This window comes from Triturus cristatus, chromosome 3_2, assembly GCF_964204655.1.
Source record: "Triturus cristatus chromosome 3_2, aTriCri1.1, whole genome shotgun sequence".
NCBI classification, from domain to species: domain Eukaryota; kingdom Metazoa; phylum Chordata; class Amphibia; order Caudata; family Salamandridae; genus Triturus; species Triturus cristatus.
This window is the reverse complement of record NC_140584.1, coordinates 16172418-16189901: the sequence shown is the minus strand read 5'-3', so window position 1 is coordinate 16189901 and position 17484 is coordinate 16172418. Positions and strand designations below refer to the sequence as shown.

Below are 17484 nucleotides of genomic sequence, written 5' to 3'. Positions count from 1 at the left end.
CAAAAAAAGCTGGCAGCAACATGTTGGTATTTGCAGTGGGGATAGAAGGGTCTTTACCCTCCCTGATTACCCCAGATCTTAAGTTTTAATCCTGCCAGTGGTTTACAAAAATAAAAAATCGAGTGTTGACCACTAGGGAGTTTTAACTATTTGTATCTGCACTTTTTTGGTCCCGTCTTTAAGGGGAATATATGTTTTTCCTTTCAGTTGTGTTACACCTTTGCGTTTTGTTTTGTCTCTTCACATTTACTCTACCCTCACCACTATTCTTCATATAAAAAAACTTGTGCTCCATCCAGTGTGTTGGTCTGCACCTGGATGTATGATGCGGCCCTATGATGAAGCATGACACTGCAAAGTGTGCGAGGGCAGTATTGAGACATTTTTTGTCTTTTCTTATTTTGACTTTGGTAGGGTTGTACAAAAGGCATATTATCCCACTGAGGGTAGATGGAGAATTCTTAGTATCTTCCTGTCCCTCATTCTGGGGAACAGAACAATCCCTTCTTTTAGCTCTTCTCTGTTGCGTGAGATTTATATTCTGGTAAGGGAGTCAGAGAAGGCTCAATCCCTTGTCTCTTCAGATTTGTGATATTCTGTGGTGGAACATTGTCAGGTGGCTGCAGAGTGCAGGCTTGTGCGTATCGGTGGCGGTTCTCTGTTCGGGAAGGCATGGTTGAGGTAGAGGTCTTTTAGGAGTCTTTTGAATTTGATAAAGGAAGGGATAGTCCCGATATCGGCTGGGATGGCGTTCCTGATTTTGGGTACGTTTCCAGCAAAGGATTGTGCAGTGGTTTTTTGTTTGTGTGTTTTCATAGGGATGAGTAAGAGAGTGTTGGAGCTCCCGAGATATCTTGTCTGGCCAGCTTTCTTGAGTTTGGAGGCCAGGTATTCCGGTATCCCTGTGTGCAGGGCTTTGTGCATGAGGCAGGCAGTTCTAAAGCTGGCACGCATTTCGACTGGGAGCCATTTTAGTTCTCTGAGTGCAGGAGATAAGTGGTCATATTTCTTAACTCCGGTGACCATTCTGGAAGCTGTATTAAGAGTTGTTTTGAGGGGCGCTAGGTGGGATCGAGCTGTACCGGAGAGGACGGCATTCCCATAGTCAAGTCTAGATAGCACCAGTGATTGGGTGGCTTGTTTGAGGTCCTTGGGCGGGATGAAGGGCTTAATTTTGTTGAGAACCTTCAGATTGAGGAAGGCACTCTTTGCGGAGATCTTAATGTGTTTGGTCATGTTCAGTTTTGGGTCGAGAGTGATTCCTAGATATTTTACCGAGTTGGCCAGGGTGAGATTACCGTTGAGAGCATCGATTGCTTTCAGCCACTATACGATTTGAGGGTTTTCTTCTTTGTTGGAGATGAGGAGGATTTCGGTTTTCTCTTGATTGACTTTAAGTTGGTTTGCTGATAGCCGGTGTTGAACTTCTCTAAGAGTGTTGTTGAGTCTTAGAATGTCGTTAATGGAGGAGGTTTCCAAGTAGATCTGGGTGTCATCTGCATATATGTGGAAGGGGATGTTGGCTTTTTTGAGAAAGTTGGTGAGGGGTTCCATGTATATGTTGAACAGTTGAGGGGAGAGCACTGAGCCTTGGGGGATACCTCTGTTGACGGGGTGTAGGTCGGACGTAAAGGATTTGATTTTTATCCTTTGGGAGCGGTTGTGTAAGAAGGAGGAGAACCATTGTAGGACCACCTCGACCGCACCTACTCTGTCTTGGAGAGCCTTGATTGTGATTAACCGTGTCAAAGACTGCCGATAGGTCCAGAAGGATGAGTAGGCAGCATTGGTCAGTATCAAGAGACTTGTGGATGTCATCCACAATGTTAAGGATCGCGATTTCGGTGCCACAGCCTTTTCTGAAGCCCGATTGGTGGGGATCTAGCAGGTTGATGTTGTCTATGTACTGAGTCAGTTGTAAGAGAACGCACTTTTCAAGGATTTTGGATAGGAAGGGGACGTTGGAAACCGGTCTGAAGTTGTTCAGATCGTTGGTGTCGAGGCCTGGCTTTTTCAGTAGTGGCGTGACTTGGCCGACTTTGAGGCAGTCTGGTATGATGCCGGTTTTCAAGGAGCTGTTTATGATTTCGCACCAGAGTGGGACAAGGGAGAGTTTCAGCTTTTAGGTCAATTGGTTGGGTACAGAATCGAGGATGTGGGATGCGGGCTTGGAGGAAGAGATCAGTTTAAGAATCTCAGCTTCAGGTACGGGGTCGAAGGATTTCCAGGCTTTCGTGGGGAGCTTGCGCGTGGTGGTTTCGATTGTTGGGGTTGGTTTTTTGCAAGAGGAATTGATGTTAATGTCAAGTGATAGCTCAATCTTGGTGATTTTGTCATTGAAGAAGTTGGCGAAGTTGTCACACAGGTCTTTGGAAGCCTGGACTGGGGTTGCAGAGGTCTTGAAAGTTTTTTGCCTGATGATGTTAAAGATTTCTTTGGGCCTGTTTTTCGCGTTGTCAAGAGCGGTGCAGAAAAAGGTGGTTTTTTCGTTGTTGATATGCTTTTTGTAATTCCTTCGGGCTGTTCTGAGTTGCTCGCAGAGGCTTGTAGAGGGTTTGTTTCTCCATAGATGTTCTGTAGCTCTAAGTTGTCTCCTTTCAGCGTTAATGTCCGTGTTAATCCAGGATCTGGAAGGAATGTTCCTGTTTTTTTTTTTTTTTTAGTTTCAGGGGGGCTAATTGGTTTAAGATGGATGACATAGTTGTGTTGTTGTGGAATGTGAATTCTGTTGTGGAGAGACCGTCTGGGGAGATGGATAGGAGTGTGCTTATTTTTTCTTCTAGTTCGACCATGTTGATCTGTGTTAGGTTTCTCGTCCATGTGGGGTGGTCTTGGATGGGAGGTTGGTACATGATCGGTTGCGTGATGTCGAATAGGATTAAGTGGTGGTCTGAAAAGTCAAACGGTAAGATGTAGTCTATTGTGATTGCGTTGCGTTGGGCGATGATGGCATTCAGGATTCCTCCTTTGTTATGGGTTTCTTCTGAGCAGTGCTGGGTAAGGTTGTTGCTATGTAATAGCTCATTCGGGTTTTGTAATGGTGAGCTGTTTTTTTCATTCCAGTGCAAGTTGAGGTCGTCCAGAATTAGGTTGTTGGGGTCTCGGAGTGAGCAGTGTGCAACCAGGTCTGACAGGTGTTAAGTGAATGTGGTGGTGTTGCCTAGGGGATGGTATAGGAGATGGCAGTGTAGTATTTTGTTATTGCTAGTATTAATGTTGGCGGTTAGGCATTCAAAGGTCTTATAGTTGAAGGTATCTATTTCGGTCACGGACATGTTGTTGTTGAGAATGATTGCTAAACCCCCACCTCTTTGGTCTTTTCGGTCTTTATTGATGATTGAGAAGCCTGGGGGTACGAGAGTATCCATGATTGGAGGCGAGCTGTCGTTTAGCCAGGTCTCGGTGATGAAGGCTATGTCTATGTCATGGGTGAGGATGGATTCTGTAAGCTCTGTGGCATGTTTGGTGGCAGATCTGCAGTTTATGAGCATGCAGTTGGTAGGGGGTGTCTCTTTTTTTTCTTAGGGGTGCCATGGGGATGTTGGTGAGGGAGGCTGGGGGTCTAGGGGGTTTAGGAGTGGAGTGATCTCTTCTGAATCCAGTGATTACCTGAATCGTGGATTGAGAGATGTTAGTAGAGGGGGTGTCGTACGAGGAGGCCAGCTCAGCCGCGTCATTCGAGAACATGGCCTCAATAGTTCTTTTGGGTCTCAGTGTATGACTCGAGAGGGGGGGATGAGGTCCAACTGGGTCGCGTAGCCTTGGGGTGCCTTTGGTTTGTAGGGTTGGAGACGGTGGGAGTACAGAGGGAGCTTTTGGAGGGCTTGTGAAGAGTAGCGAGGTTGGTTAGGATTTCGTTAAAGTCCTGTATTATAATAGCCAATTGACTCTCAAGCAGGGAGAGATGACGACCCTTCTCATTTGGGGGGGGGTGGTTGGATTCTGGGCGGGGTCTTCCCGAAGGGGAGAAGGCCTGATGATGTTGTGTTGCCTTCTGGTAGTTACTGTGTTGTCTGTGAGGGCTTTGAGATGGGTTGTGGGCATGGGGTGAGGGGGGTCATGTTGTGGCAACTACTTTCTTTTGCAGGTGGTTATAGGAAGGTGGTTGGAAGTCTTAGACTGTATATTGTGGTCGATCAGTGTTGTTTGGAGGATGTTATGATCGGGGGCTGTTCAAGGGGACGAACCGGCGGGGTTGGGGGAGCCATGTTCCTGGTGCCAGAGGTGCTGGTGGTGTCTCGTGGTGGAAAGCAGGGGCTTATGATAGCAGGCACAGGAATGGTGTGGGTGTTCAGCTGAGGGGGCTGGCTGTCTGGGTAGAAGGGGTGGGCTGGGTGGGGGAGATGTGTATGAGAGGAGGCAGTCCAAAGTGAGGGGAAGAGGAAGTCAGATGCCTCAAGGTTGTCGTTGTTTTATGTTATGTTATGAGCATTTATAAAGCGCAACTGTTACCAAAAAGGTGTCCTGGCGCTCAGAGAAGGCCTAAAGAGGAATAATATGAGAGGAGATGAGGAATGTGGAGGATCAATACTTGAAAAGAAATGTTTTTAATGTCTTTCGGAATAAAAGAAGATCGGTCATACTTCCCAAAGATATAGGAATAGCATTCCATGCCCTGGTTGCGTTGGCCACGAAACCTCTACCACCCCAATTAGCCCTCTTCACCCTGGGAACTATAGCCAATTTGGCTTCCGAGGATCGTAGGTTTCTGGTAGGGAAGTACCAGTGAAGTTGTTGTATTAGGAATTTAGGTCCCATTCCATGGAGGGCTCTAAAGGCCAATGTCAAGGCTTTGAATTGAATATGTTGCCTCACAGGTAGCCAATGTAGGGCTTTAATTTGAGCAGAGATGGAACCAGTCCTAGGCGTGTCCGTGAGGAGTCTGGCAGCCACGTTCTGTAGGATCTGTAGTTTATTTAAAGATCCTTCATGTATCCCAAGATATAGACTATTGCAATAGTCCAATCTAGGCATAATGAGAGCTGTGATAACTATTTGCTGTGCTGCTTTTGGGAGTAGTGGCATAATTTTTTACAAGATTTGAGAATATGTGTAGTGGTGGAGACAACTTTGTTCACTTGATCCCTGCCACTCAGTTTGTCATCCAACCACAATCCCAGATTTTTTACTTTCCCTACAGGGGTGGGGAGTTGGCCGAGATCGTTCGGCCAGCAATCTGGAGACCATAGGTTAGGGTTGTTGCCAAAGAGAATAACCTCCGTTTTGTTGGAGTTAAGCTTTAGGCAGTTTATTGTCATCCACTCTCCCACTGCGGACATACAGTTTTGTAGTCTTGGGGAAATATGTACAGAATTTCCTGGTAGCTGGTTGACCACTATTTGGGTATCGTCAGCATATGAAGTTAGAGTGAACCCAAATGATTCAACAAGCGGAGCCAGGGAGGAAACATATATATTGAAAAGAGTCGGGCTCAATGAAGAACCTTGGGGGACTCCGCAGGGCAGGGAGAATGATTCAGCCTGGAACTCCTCCAGCGTTACAGTTTGTACTCTATCCGTAAGAAAGGATTTGAGGAGATTCCAGGCTGAACCCCTAACTCCTATCTCCATGAGGCGTTTCATCAGTATACCGTGATGAACGGTATTGAACGCCGCTGAAAGATCTAGCATGATCAAAGCGGCATTCCCTCCCTGGTCCAAAATGTTCCTGATCTCTCCAGTGGATTTTAGCAGCGCAGTTTCAGTGCTATGCTCCCCTCTAAATCCAAACTGAGTTGGGTCCAGGACTTGATGGTCTTGTAGAAATTTATTTAGTGGGGCATTAATATTCCTCTCTATGACCTTTGCTGGAAGAGGATTTCTTGATATAGGTCTAAAATTGTTTGGGTCATTAATGTCTAGATTGGGTTTCTTTAAAAGTGGCAAGATTGACGCATGTTTCCAGTCTTTTGGGAAGTATCCGTCTAGATACATGGTGTTAAAAATGGGGGTGAGTATTTTTCAAATTGGTTCTACAGCTAGTAAAATGACCCTACTAGGACAAGGGTCATAGGGGGAACCTGACTTTATCTTACACATTAGTTTCGATATATCAGATTCAGTTAGAGGGGCAAAATTCTGCAGGAGGGGACTTTTAGTCAAGGAATCAGTTTGAGGAGAAGCTAAACTCTGAGTATTTTCTTTAACTGCGTTAGAGAATGTGACAAAAATATTATTTACTATATTATTTGTTAGCTTGAATCAGGATTGTGCCGTTGGAGTAGATGGTCACAGAGGTGTTCCTGCTCCGCGTCGAGTGATTAGGGATAGAGAATGATAGTTTGCAGCTATGGGGTGTATTGGTAGTTTTCCACTTTTCGGGTCTTTCCGTGTGAAAAATGAGATCCATTTTTACCTGGCCTTTGGAGGAGCAGTGATATATGTCAGCAAACAGTGATTCTGGGTATTGCCTGATCAGTTTATGTTTGAGTTTTTTTTCGCTTTGGGTGAGAGGTTGGGGGGGAGACTAATCGAGAAGGAGTTTGGGCCATGCGGTTTTAAGTAGTTCGAAGTGAGGGGATTGGTGTAGGTGGGCGTGATAGAAGGCATTTTATCTAAGTTGGAGGAAGCGCTAGTTCCTTTAGGGCTAGGTGTGTTATGCTACCACAGAGGTCGGGTGGGTTGTAGTGGTGGACGAGACTTGTAGCGTGGTCAAGCCGCTTCTTTAGGGGTTGGATGGTTGGCTGCCAACATGCGGTTAGGCCCTGGGGGCAGGAGGAGTGTAAGAGCGGTGGGGGCATTGAGGTATGGCCCGTGCCATTTTGTTTCTGGAATGGGGTGGGTTGTTGCTGTTGTCTTGCCATTGAATTTCAAGTTCCGTAACCCACCAGAGTTCTTTTGGGGTAGCCACCAGGTGGTCAGGCAGTATGGGTCCGGCAGTGTGTAGATAGGTGCAGCAAGACAGGGATGTGGTGGGCCAACGTCACTGCTTTTTAGAGACCAATGAGACTGGATGCAGAGTTGGGTGGTCCAGCCCCTATTTTGAGAGTTGGTCGGTGAATCGTCGGTGGGGTTAAGTAGATAGAAGTAGAGCTGAGGCGGGCCAGCATCGCATTATAGTGAGGTCGGTGGGGAGCAACAGAGGTGGGCCTAGATGAGTGTGTCTCTCTAAGGAGCAGGGGGTCTTTCCAGTCTATTTGATGTAAGAGCCTTTTTGTCGGCCATTTTAGGGTCAGGCCCTGTGTGCATTTGGTTTGGGGAGGTGGCAGGCTCTGTGATGCAGGGGCCTTTGTTGTTTGTTCTTGTTGAGACCGCCAGGTACAGGGTGTATAGGGAGCATTTAGGGTGAAGGGGACTCACCGGTGCAGTCTGTTCGTCGGTGGGAAGTCCTACTTCCATGCGGCCATCTTGTGGTCAGGCGTTGCAGAGCCCCTCGATTACTTGCAAACTGAATGCCCAGTGGTGGTTAGTGTGACTTTTCAAAGGCTATTTGTCTTATGCTTCAGTACTACATCGATCTACATAGCCGCAGTCTTCGTGGAGAACTCGCATATGCGATAGGTTACCTTTGCTGTTTCAGCGTTGGGGTGGCCATCTTGGGGACAGGCGTCGTGGAGCTCTGTAGTAGGTCGCAGTCCGCATTCCGAAGTTCCCCTAGTGCCAGTTTGATGATCGTTACAGGCCTTAACTGTCGGGACTCTCTAGGGTCCACTGTGGGGTGCCTTTATGTAGTGAGCAGTCCATTGACCGTGCCGGGTTACCGTTGCCAAAATCAACGTCAGGGCGGCCATTTTGGGGACAGGCGCTGCAGAGCTCTGCAGTAGCTCATAATCAGCTTTCCGAAGTCCCGCCAGTGCCAGTTTAAAAATCAATGCGGGTCGGGACTCTCGTGTGTCCACTGTAGGGTGTCTTTGAATTGCTTGCAGTCCGCTTATCCAGCCGGGTTTCCTTTACTGCTTCCACATCAGTGAGGCCATTTTGCGGTCAGGCAACCAAAAAAAACAGAGGGATAGAAGGAAAACTAACAAAACGCAAGAAAGAATATACTGAAGCAGATGTCTCCAGAGGAAGAGAAAAGACTAGAAAGAATAAAAGAAAGAACAAAAGTACTCCAAAGAAAAAAGGAGCATAAAAAAAGAAAACCCCACCAGGGGATGTCTGTAATGGACAACTTGCATGGGGGAAATAACGTGGAGGAGCAACCACAGAGGCCAGCAAACACAATGCAGGATGCTCAACCATAAATAAATATTGCATTAAGCGACGGAACAAATGTAAAAATATTAATATCTACTAAACTATCAATAATCCATCAATAAGAATAAATAGTACAAGTACCCAGAAATATAACATATTTGATCAGTGACCAACATATTGTATATGCTGAATAGAAAGGTGAGACAACAATATTAGAGAAATATCAAGAGAATGCATTATAAATAACAATATCGGATAATATAAATAACAATCTAAGGCATAATAAATACTAATATTTGGTATAATAAATAGCAGTTTAAGGCAATATAAATGACAATGTAAAGCATTATAAGTCGCAAACCTTAACATACCAAACACTACAAAAGCGATCGCATCCACGAATAAATACTTTAGGAGATGGAAAATGAAGAATTGAAAGGCAAATTCTACATAAGAGGTAATTCATAACTTAAATACAAATATACTGAAATGAAAAAGAGTCAAAATAATAAATAAGTGAAGAAGTAGAATAAATAAACAAAGAACATGAATAAAAGAGGAACGAACAAAGAAAGAGATAGAAGAGATGCTTACTGTAACATAAAAATATGAAGTAATACACTAATGTAGAATGAAAAAAGGTGAGAGCCCTAAGGTCTGTGCTCACTCTTCATAGCTACGGCCCTACCCCCAGAAGGCATCTGATCTTCTTTAACCTCAGAAGTTAAGCAGGTTCGGGCCTGGTTAGAACATGGAAGGGAGATTGCCTGGAAATACCAGGTGCTGTAGGCTTTTCTTTTGTTTTTGTTTTGCTTTAAGTGAATGAGGATAGCTTTTCTCACTTATTATAGCCAGCACTGAAGTAGAATGAAGAAAGTTAAGAGCCCCAAAGTCATTACTCTTTATGCCTGCGGCCATATCACCCTGAAAGCACCTAATCTCGGCTGATCTCAATAGTTACGCATGGTTGGGCCTGGTGAGTGCCTGGATGGGAGACAGTCTGGGAATTCCAGGTGCTGTAGGCTTTTTTTGTTTTGCTTTAGGTGAATGAGGGTTTCTTGTCTCGCTTACCAGGGTCAGCACTGAAGAAGAATGAAAAAAGCTAAGATCCCCAAAGTCAGTGCTCTCAATGCCTCCTGCTGTACCACCCTGAAAGCGTCTGATCTCAGAAGTTAAGCAGTGTTGGGCCTGGTTAGTATCTGGATGGGAGCCCACCTAGGAATACCAAGTGCTGTATGCTTCTTTTGTTTTTTGCTTTAGGTGAATGAGGGTGGCTTGTCTTGGTTTCTAGGTCCAGGACTGAAGTAGAATTACAAAACCAAAGATCCCCAAAGTCTGTGCTCTTCATGCCTAGGGCCATATCACCCGGAGGGCACCTTATCTTAGCTACTTTTAGAAGTTAAGCAGGGACAGACCTGGTTAGTACCTAGAAGGGAGACCACCTGGGAATACCAGGTGCTCTAGGTTTTTTTCTTTTTTGTTTTGCTTAAGGTGAATGAGGACGGCTTGTCTCCCTTACTATGGCCAGCACTGACATAGATTAAAAAACTTAAGAGCCCCAAAGTCAGTGCTCTTAATACCTATGGCCATACCACCCAGAAGGCACCTGATCTGATCTAATCTCAGAAGTTAAATGGGTTTGGGCCTGCTTAGCATTGGAAGGGAGATCGCCTGGGAATACCAGGTACTGTAGGGTTTTTTTTGTTTTGTTTTGCTTTGGATGAATACGGGTGGCTTGTCTCGGTTAGTATGGCTAGCACTGAAGTAGAATGAAAAAAGCTAAGAGCTCCGAAGTCAGTGCTCTTCATGCCTATGGCCATACTATCCTAAAAGCACCTGATCTCATCTGAACTCACAAATTAAGCATGGCCAAGCATGGTTAGTACCTGGATGGGAGACTGCCTGGGAATACCAGGTGCTGTAGGCTTTTTTTATTATTTTTTTGCTTTAGGTGAATGAGGGTGGCCTGTCTCACTTACTGAGCCCAGCATTGAAATAGAATGAAAAAAGCTAAGAGCCCCAAAGTCAGTGCTCTTCATGCCTCCAGCCATACCACCCGGAAAGCACCTGATCTCGTCTGATCTCAGAAGTTCAGCATGGTCTGGCCTGGTTAGTACCTTGATGGAAGACCGCCTGGCAATACCAGGTACTGTAGGCTTTTTTGTTGCTTTGCTTTAGGTGACTGAGGCTGGCTTTTCTCGCCTACTATGGCCAGCATTAAACTAAAATTTAAAAAGCTAAGAGCCCCAAAATGAGTGCTCTTCATGCCTACTGTCATACCACCCTGAAAGCACCTGATCTGTCTGATCTCTGAAGTTCAGCAGGGTCTGAACTGGTTAGTACCTGGATGGGACACCGTCTGGGAATACCAGCTGCTGTAGGATTTTTGTTTTCCTCTACATGAATGTAGGTGGCTTGTCTTGCTTACTATGACCAGCACTGAAGTAGAGTGAAAATAGCTAACATCCTCAATCTCAGTTCTCTTCATGCCTACGTCCATACCATCTTAAATGCACCTGGTCTAGTCTGATCACTGAAGTTAAGCAGGGTCAGGCCTTGCTGACCCTTACTAACTGGATAGGAGACTGCCTGGGAATACCAGATGCTTTAGGCTTATTGGTATTTTTTTGGTTTTGCTTTAGTTGAATTAGGGTGGCTTGTCTCACTTACCAAGGCCACCACTGAAGTAGAATGACAAAGCTAAGAGTCCCAAAGTAATTGCTCTTCTTGCCCACAATCACACCACCCTGATACACCTGATCATGTCTGATTGCAAAACTTAATCAGGATCGCACCCGATTAGTACCTGAATTGGAGACAGTCTGGGAAAACGAGGTTATGTAGGCTTTTTTTCCTGCATTAGGTGAATGTGGGTGGCTTGTCTCGCTTACTGTGCCCAGCACTGAAGTAGAATGAAAAAAGCTAAGGGCCTCAAAGACAAGTACAATGTATGCCTCTGGCCATACCACCCTGAAAGCACCTGATCTCATCTAATCTTAGAAGTTAAGCAGTGTTTGGCCTGGTTAGTACCTAGATGGGAGACCGCCTGGGAATACCATGTCCTGTCGGCTTCCTGTTTTTTTTGCTGTTTTGCTTTAGGTGAGTGAGGGTGGCTTGTCTTGCTTACTATGGTCAGGAATTAAGTAGAATGAAAACAGCTAAGTTCCACAAAGTCAGTGCTCTTCATACCTACAACCATACCCCCCAGAAAACACCTGATCTTGTCTGATCTCCGAAGTTAAGCAGAGTCGGACCTGGTTATTTCCTGGATGGGACACTGCCTGGGAATACCAGGTGCTGTAGGCTTTTTGTTTTGCTTCAGGTGAATAAGGGTGGCTTTTCTCGCTTACTATGGCCAGCACTGAAGTAGAATGAAACAAGCTAAGAGCCACAAAGTCAGTGGTGTTCATGCCTACAGCCATACCACCCTGAAAGCACCTGATCTCAGAAGTTAAGGAAGGTCGGGCAAGGTTAGGACATGGATGGGAGACCGTCTGGGAGTACCAGGTCCTGTAAGTTTTTTGTTTTGTTTTTGTTTTCCTTTAGGTGAATGAGGGTGGCTTGTCTCGCTTACTGTGCCAAGCTCTGAAGGAAAATGAAACAAGCTAGGAGCCCCAAAGTGAGTGCTCTTCATGACACCGTCCATACCACCCTGCAATCACCTGATCTCATCTGATCTCAGTAGTTAAGCAGCGTCAGGCCTGGTTAGTACCTGGATGGGAGACTGCCTGGAAATACCAGATGCTGTATACTTTTTTAAAATTTTTGCTTTAGGTGAATGAGGGTGGCTTGTCTCACTTTTTATTGCCAGCACTAAATTAGAATGAAAAAAGCTAAGACCTCCAAAGTCCTTGCCAGTGCTCTCCATGCCTATGGCCATACCACCCTAAAGCACCTGATATCGTCTGATGTCGGAAGTTAAGTAGCATGAGGCGCGGTTAGTACCTGGATGGGAGACTGCCTGTAAAAACCAGGTGCTGTAGGCTTCTTATTGTTGCTTTGGGTGACTGAGGATATCTTGTCTCACTTACTATGACCAGCGCTGAAGTAAAAAGAAAAGAGCGCCAATTTCAGTGCTTTTCATAAAATCACTTGATCTCATCTGATATCAGAAGTTAAGCAGGGTCTGGCCTGGTTAATACCTGGATGGGAAAATGCCTGGGAATACCAGGTGCTGTAGGTTTTTTTGAATGTGGGTGGTTTGTCTTACTTACTATGGCCAGCACTGAAGTAGAAAGAAAAAAGCTAAGAGCCCCAAAGTCAGTGGCAGTGCTCTTCATGCCTACTGCAATACTTCCTAAAGCACCTGATCTTGTCTGATGTTTGATGTCAGAAGTTAAGCAGCGTTGGGCCTGGTAAGTACCTGAATGGGCGACAGCCTGGGAATACCAGGTGCTGCAGGCTTTTTTTGTATTGCTTTAGGTGAATGAGGGTGGCTTATCTTGCTTACTATGGCCAGCACTGAAGTAGAATGAAAATAGCTAACATCCCCAATGTGCGTTCTCTTCTTGCCTACGGCCATACCATCTTAAATGCACCTGGTCTAGTCTGATCACTGAAGTTAAGCAGGGTCAGGCCTTGCTGACCCTTACTAACTGGATAGGAGACTGCCTGGGAATACCAGGTGATGTAGGCTTATTGGTATTTTTGGGGTTTTGCTTTAGTTGAATGAGGGTGGCTTGTCCAACTTACCAAGGCCACCACTGAAGTAGTATGACAAAGTTAAGAGTCCCAAAGTAATTGCTCTTCTTGCCCATGGCCATACCACCCTGATACACCTGATCTTGTCTGATTTCAAAACTTAATCATGATCACGCCTGATTAGTACCTGAATTGGAGACCGTCTGGGAAAACAAGGTTATGTAGGCTTTTGTTTTTGCATTAGGTGAATGAGGGTGGCTTGTCTCGCTTACTGTGCCCAGCGCTGAAGTAGAATGAAAAAAGCTAAGGGCCACCAAGACAGTGCAATGTATGCCTCTGGCCACACCACCCTGAAAGCACCTGATCTCATCTAATCTTAGAAGTTAAGCAGTGTTGGGCCTGGTTAGTACCTAGATGGGAGACCACCTGGGAATACCATGTCCTGTAGGCTTTCTGTTTTTTTGCTGTTTTTCTTTAGGTGAGTGAGGGTGGCTTGTCTTGCTTACTATGGTCAGGAATTAAATAGAATGAAAACAGCTATGTGCCCCAAAGTCAGTGCTCTTCATGCCTACAACCATACCCCCCTGAAAACACCTGATCTCGTCTGATCTCAGCAGTTAAGCAGAGTCGGACCTGGTTAGTACCTGGATGGGACACTGCCTGGGAATACCAGGTGCAGTAGGCTTTTTGTTTTGCTTCAGGTGAATAATGGTGGCTTTTCTCGCATACTATGGCCAGCACTGAAGTAGAATGAAAAAGGCTAAGAGCGTCAAAGTCAGTGTTCTTTATGCCTACAGCCATACCACCCTGAAAGCACCTGGTCTCAGAAGTTAAGGAGGGTCGGGCAAGGTTAGTACATAGATGGGAGACCGTCTGGGAGTACCAGGTCCTGTAAGTTTTTTGTTTTGTTGTTTTCCTTTAGGTGAATGAGGGTGGCTTGTCTCGCTTACTGTGCCAAGCACTGAAGAAAAATGAAACCAGCTAGGAGCCCCAAAGTGGGTCCTTTTCATGACACCGTCCATACCACCCTGAAATCACCTGTTCTCATCTGATCTCAGAAATTAAGCAGGTTTGGGCCTGGTTATTACCTGGATGGAAGACCGCCTGGGAATACCAGGTGCAGTAGGCTGTTTTTGTTTTTTGCTTAAGGTGAATGAGGGTGGCTTGTCTCACTTACTATGGCCAGCACTGAAGTAGAATGAAAATAGCTAATAGTCCCAAAGTCCGTGCTCTTCATACCTACAGCTATACCACCCTGAAAGCACCTCATCACGTCTGATCTAGGTACTTAAGCAGCGTCAGGCCTGGTTAGTACCTGGATGGGAGACTGCCTGGGAATACTGGATGCTATCTGCTTTTTTTATTTTTGCTTTAGGTGAATGAGGGTGGCATGTCTCCCTTACTATGGTCAGCACTGAAGTAGAATGAAATGAGCTAAAAGCATCACAGTCAGTGTTCTTCATGCCTACAGCCAAAAGACCCTGAAAGCACCTGATCTCTTCTGATCTCAGAAGTTAAGCAGGGTCGGACCAGGTTAGTATTTGAATAGGCGACAGCCTGGGAATACCAGGTGCTGTAGGATTTTTTTTGTTTAGCTTTACGTGAATGAGGGTGGCTTGTCTTGCTCACCATGGCCAGCACTGAAGTAGAATGAAAATAGCTAAAAGCCTCAAAGTCAGTTCCAGTGTTCTTCATGCCTACTGCATAACACCCTAAACCACCTGACCTCGTCTGATCTCAGAAGTTAGCAGCGTCGGGCCTGGTTAGTATCTGAATGGGCGACAGCCTGGGAATACCAGGTGCTGTAGGCATTTTTTTTGTTTTGCTTTAGGTGAATGAGGGTGGCTTGTCCTCACTTACTGTGGCCAGCAGTGAAGTAGAATAAAAAAAAAGCTAAGAGCTCCAAAGTCAGTGCTCTTCATGCCTACGGCTATAGAACCCTTAAAGCACATTATCTTGTCTGATCTCACAAATTAAGCAGTGTCGGGCATGGTTAGTACCTGGATGGGAGACTTCCTGGGAATACCAGGTCATGTAAGCTATGATTCTTTTTCCTTAGGTGAATAAGGGTGGCTTGTCTCACTTTCTATGGCCAGCACTGAAGTAGAATGAAATGAGGTAAAAGCCCCATAGTCAGTACCCTTCATACCTACGACCAAACACACCTGATTTCTTCAGATCTCAGAAGTTAAGCAGGGTCGAGCCAGGTTGGTACCTAAATGAGCAGTGTAGGACTTGGCCTTTTCGGCTACAGTTTCCTAAACTTTTTGCTTTCCCCCTAGACCGTTGTCCTGACATAGAGTTGCCAATTTAGATACTTTGGGTACTTTGCCACTGCTCATCAGTGTCAAAGTACAAGAGTTGACGATGTAAAGTGTAACCGTAATTGGTTGGCCATGATTGGTATGTTTGCTTTACTAGTAAAGTCCCTAGCGATGTTCACTGTGTGTGCCAGGGCTAGTAATGCAAAAGTGCGCAGAGAGGGGAACTCAGGCCTGCAGTGTAGGGCCTGCGCGCAGTTTGCTAAAAGCCCCATAGTCAGTGCCCTTCATGCCTACAACCAAACACACCTGAAACCACCTGATCTCTTCAGATCTCAGTTAAGCAGGGTCGAGCCAGGTTAGTACCTAAATGAGCATTGTAGAACTTGGCCTTTTTGGCTACAGTTCCCTAAACTTTTTGCTTTCTCCCTAGACCGTTTTCCTGACATAGAGTTGCCAATTTAGATGCTTTGGGTACTTTGCCACTGCTCATCAGTGTCAAAGTACAAGAGTTCACTATGTAAAGTGTAATGGTAATTGGTTGGCCATGATTGGTATGTTTGCCTTACTAGTAAAGTCCCTAGTGATGTGCACTGTGTGTGCCAGGGCTAGTAATGCAAAGGTGTGCATAGAGGGGAACTCAGGCCTGCAGTGTAGGGCCTGCGTGCAGTTTGCTAAGTTAGCATGTTGTCCTGACAAGTGCAGCCACTTGTCAGGCCTTCCTTTCCCTTTTGCATAAACATTGTGCACCCCTATTGTAGGTCCTGAGTAACCCCAGGGCAGGGTGCAGTGTAGGTAAAAGGCAGGACATATACTGAGGTGTGTGCTATGTCCTGACAGTGAAAAACACTCCATTTTGTTTTCACTGGTGAAAGGCCATTCTGCCCATAGGACAGAATGGGGGTGGCTGGGTATTGTGTTTTGTTAGCCTAGTTTCCTATAAGTTTATAATGGATAGGTGAAGTTTAGTATGTATGAACTCACAGTGTCATAACACATCTTTCTATGAAAGTGGTTTTGTCACTGTTTGTTTAGAAACCACTCTTTTAGAAAGTGGCTGCGTTTTGAGCTTTAAGCATTTCTGTGTGTCTCTGCTGAATGTGGATTCTCTATCTTGATCTGAGAGGAGAAATGAGCTGGGGGAGGTCTTGACCCAAGGGAGGGGTTGAGATGGCACCAGGCTGACCTGCATCTGGAAAGTAGGTGAGGAGAAGCCCTCCCCCTCCCCCCCCCGGAGGTGAAGAGGCCTGGGTTGCTGCTATAAAACAATTGACCTGTCTCCTGCTGAGTGATTAATGATCCAGACCCCCAGTATCAAAGGGAGAAGGGTGACACTGGGAGGGAGACACCCAGAAATGATTTAGGGAGGGATCAGGGACCCCTGAGCACAACAAACTTCAAAGACATTAAGGGGTATAACTACGAGAGCTGAAACCCCTGAACATGGTAATGAAACAGTAATGGATTGAGACTGAAAAGGCTTAGACCCATTTTGTGGTCAAGAGGAACCTCTCCTAAGGAAGGAGCAACTGAAGAGACTGCTGGGGAAGACCAATCCTTGCTTTGTGATCTGGGATTGCTCTGCAGTTTGCTGTTCTAACCAAGGAAGAGGAAGAGGCTGTTAGGACTGCGCTTGGAGGCACTGGGTCTCCATGCTTGACAGAGACTGTGCTTTGTGCTGTATCTTGTAGCCCCAGGGGCCCGAGATGAGCTTGCTCCCTGTTTGGAAACACAGGAACATAAAAGTTTCCGGAGAAGTTTCAAGCGACGCGGTGGGCGAGTGTTGTGGCAGCTTGAGAACCTCGGAAGGTGTGCCCTGTGATCTTGGACACACAGAGGATAAGGTGAGACTCAGACGTGCTTGGTGCGTGTTGTGGTGCATAGGAGGCGTTGGTGAAGAGCGCCTGATCAACGTGTGCACCAAAGCTGAAGTGAGTCTCGGATGTGCTTGGTGCATGTCGGGGTGCACTGCAGGAGTTAGTGAAGAATGCCCGGTCAGCATGTGCACCAAAACTGGAGGGAGACTCGGACACGCAGGGTGCGTGTCGTGGTGCACCGCAGGCGCTGGTAAGGAGCACCTGGTCGGCGTGTGCACCGGAGGTGGAGTGAGTCTCGGACATGCAAGGTGCATGTTGTGGTACACAGGAGGCGTTGGTGAGGAGCGCCTGATCAACATGTGCATCAGAAGTGGAGTGAGTCTCGGATGCGCAGGGTGTGTGTCGTGGTGCATCGAGGGCATTGGTGAAGAGCGCCTGGTCATCGAGTGCACCAGAGGAGAAGTGAGGCTCGGACACAGTGAGCGTGTCGAGGTGCGGCCGAAGGCATTGGTGAAGAGCACCTGGATATCGGAGCACCGGTGTTGGATTAAGTCTCAGAGAAGCAGTGTGCGTGCTTTGGTGGAACCTGGGAATGTGGAGGTGATCGGCTGATCATCGGGTGCACCGGGA

The 17484-nt window shown here is 46.2% G+C and overlaps 7 pseudogenes; all 7 read left to right on the top strand.

The window, feature by feature from the left end:
• The first annotated feature begins 9943 nt into the window (after positions 1 to 9943).
• LOC146856702 (5S ribosomal RNA) lies at positions 9944 to 10062 on the top strand (annotated as a pseudogene).
• Positions 10063 to 10174: 112 nt separating this feature from the next.
• LOC146856701 (5S ribosomal RNA) lies at positions 10175 to 10293 on the top strand (annotated as a pseudogene).
• A 794-nt stretch (positions 10294 to 11087) lies between these two features.
• Positions 11088 to 11206, top strand: LOC146856700 (5S ribosomal RNA; annotated as a pseudogene).
• A 116-nt stretch (positions 11207 to 11322) lies between these two features.
• Positions 11323 to 11441, top strand: LOC146856699 (5S ribosomal RNA; annotated as a pseudogene).
• Positions 11442 to 13108: 1667 nt separating this feature from the next.
• Positions 13109 to 13227, top strand: LOC146856698 (5S ribosomal RNA; annotated as a pseudogene).
• A 115-nt stretch (positions 13228 to 13342) lies between these two features.
• On the top strand, positions 13343 to 13461 carry LOC146856697 (5S ribosomal RNA; annotated as a pseudogene).
• Positions 13462 to 14239: 778 nt separating this feature from the next.
• On the top strand, positions 14240 to 14358 carry LOC146856696 (5S ribosomal RNA; annotated as a pseudogene).
• Positions 14359 to 17484: the final 3126 nt, after the last annotated feature.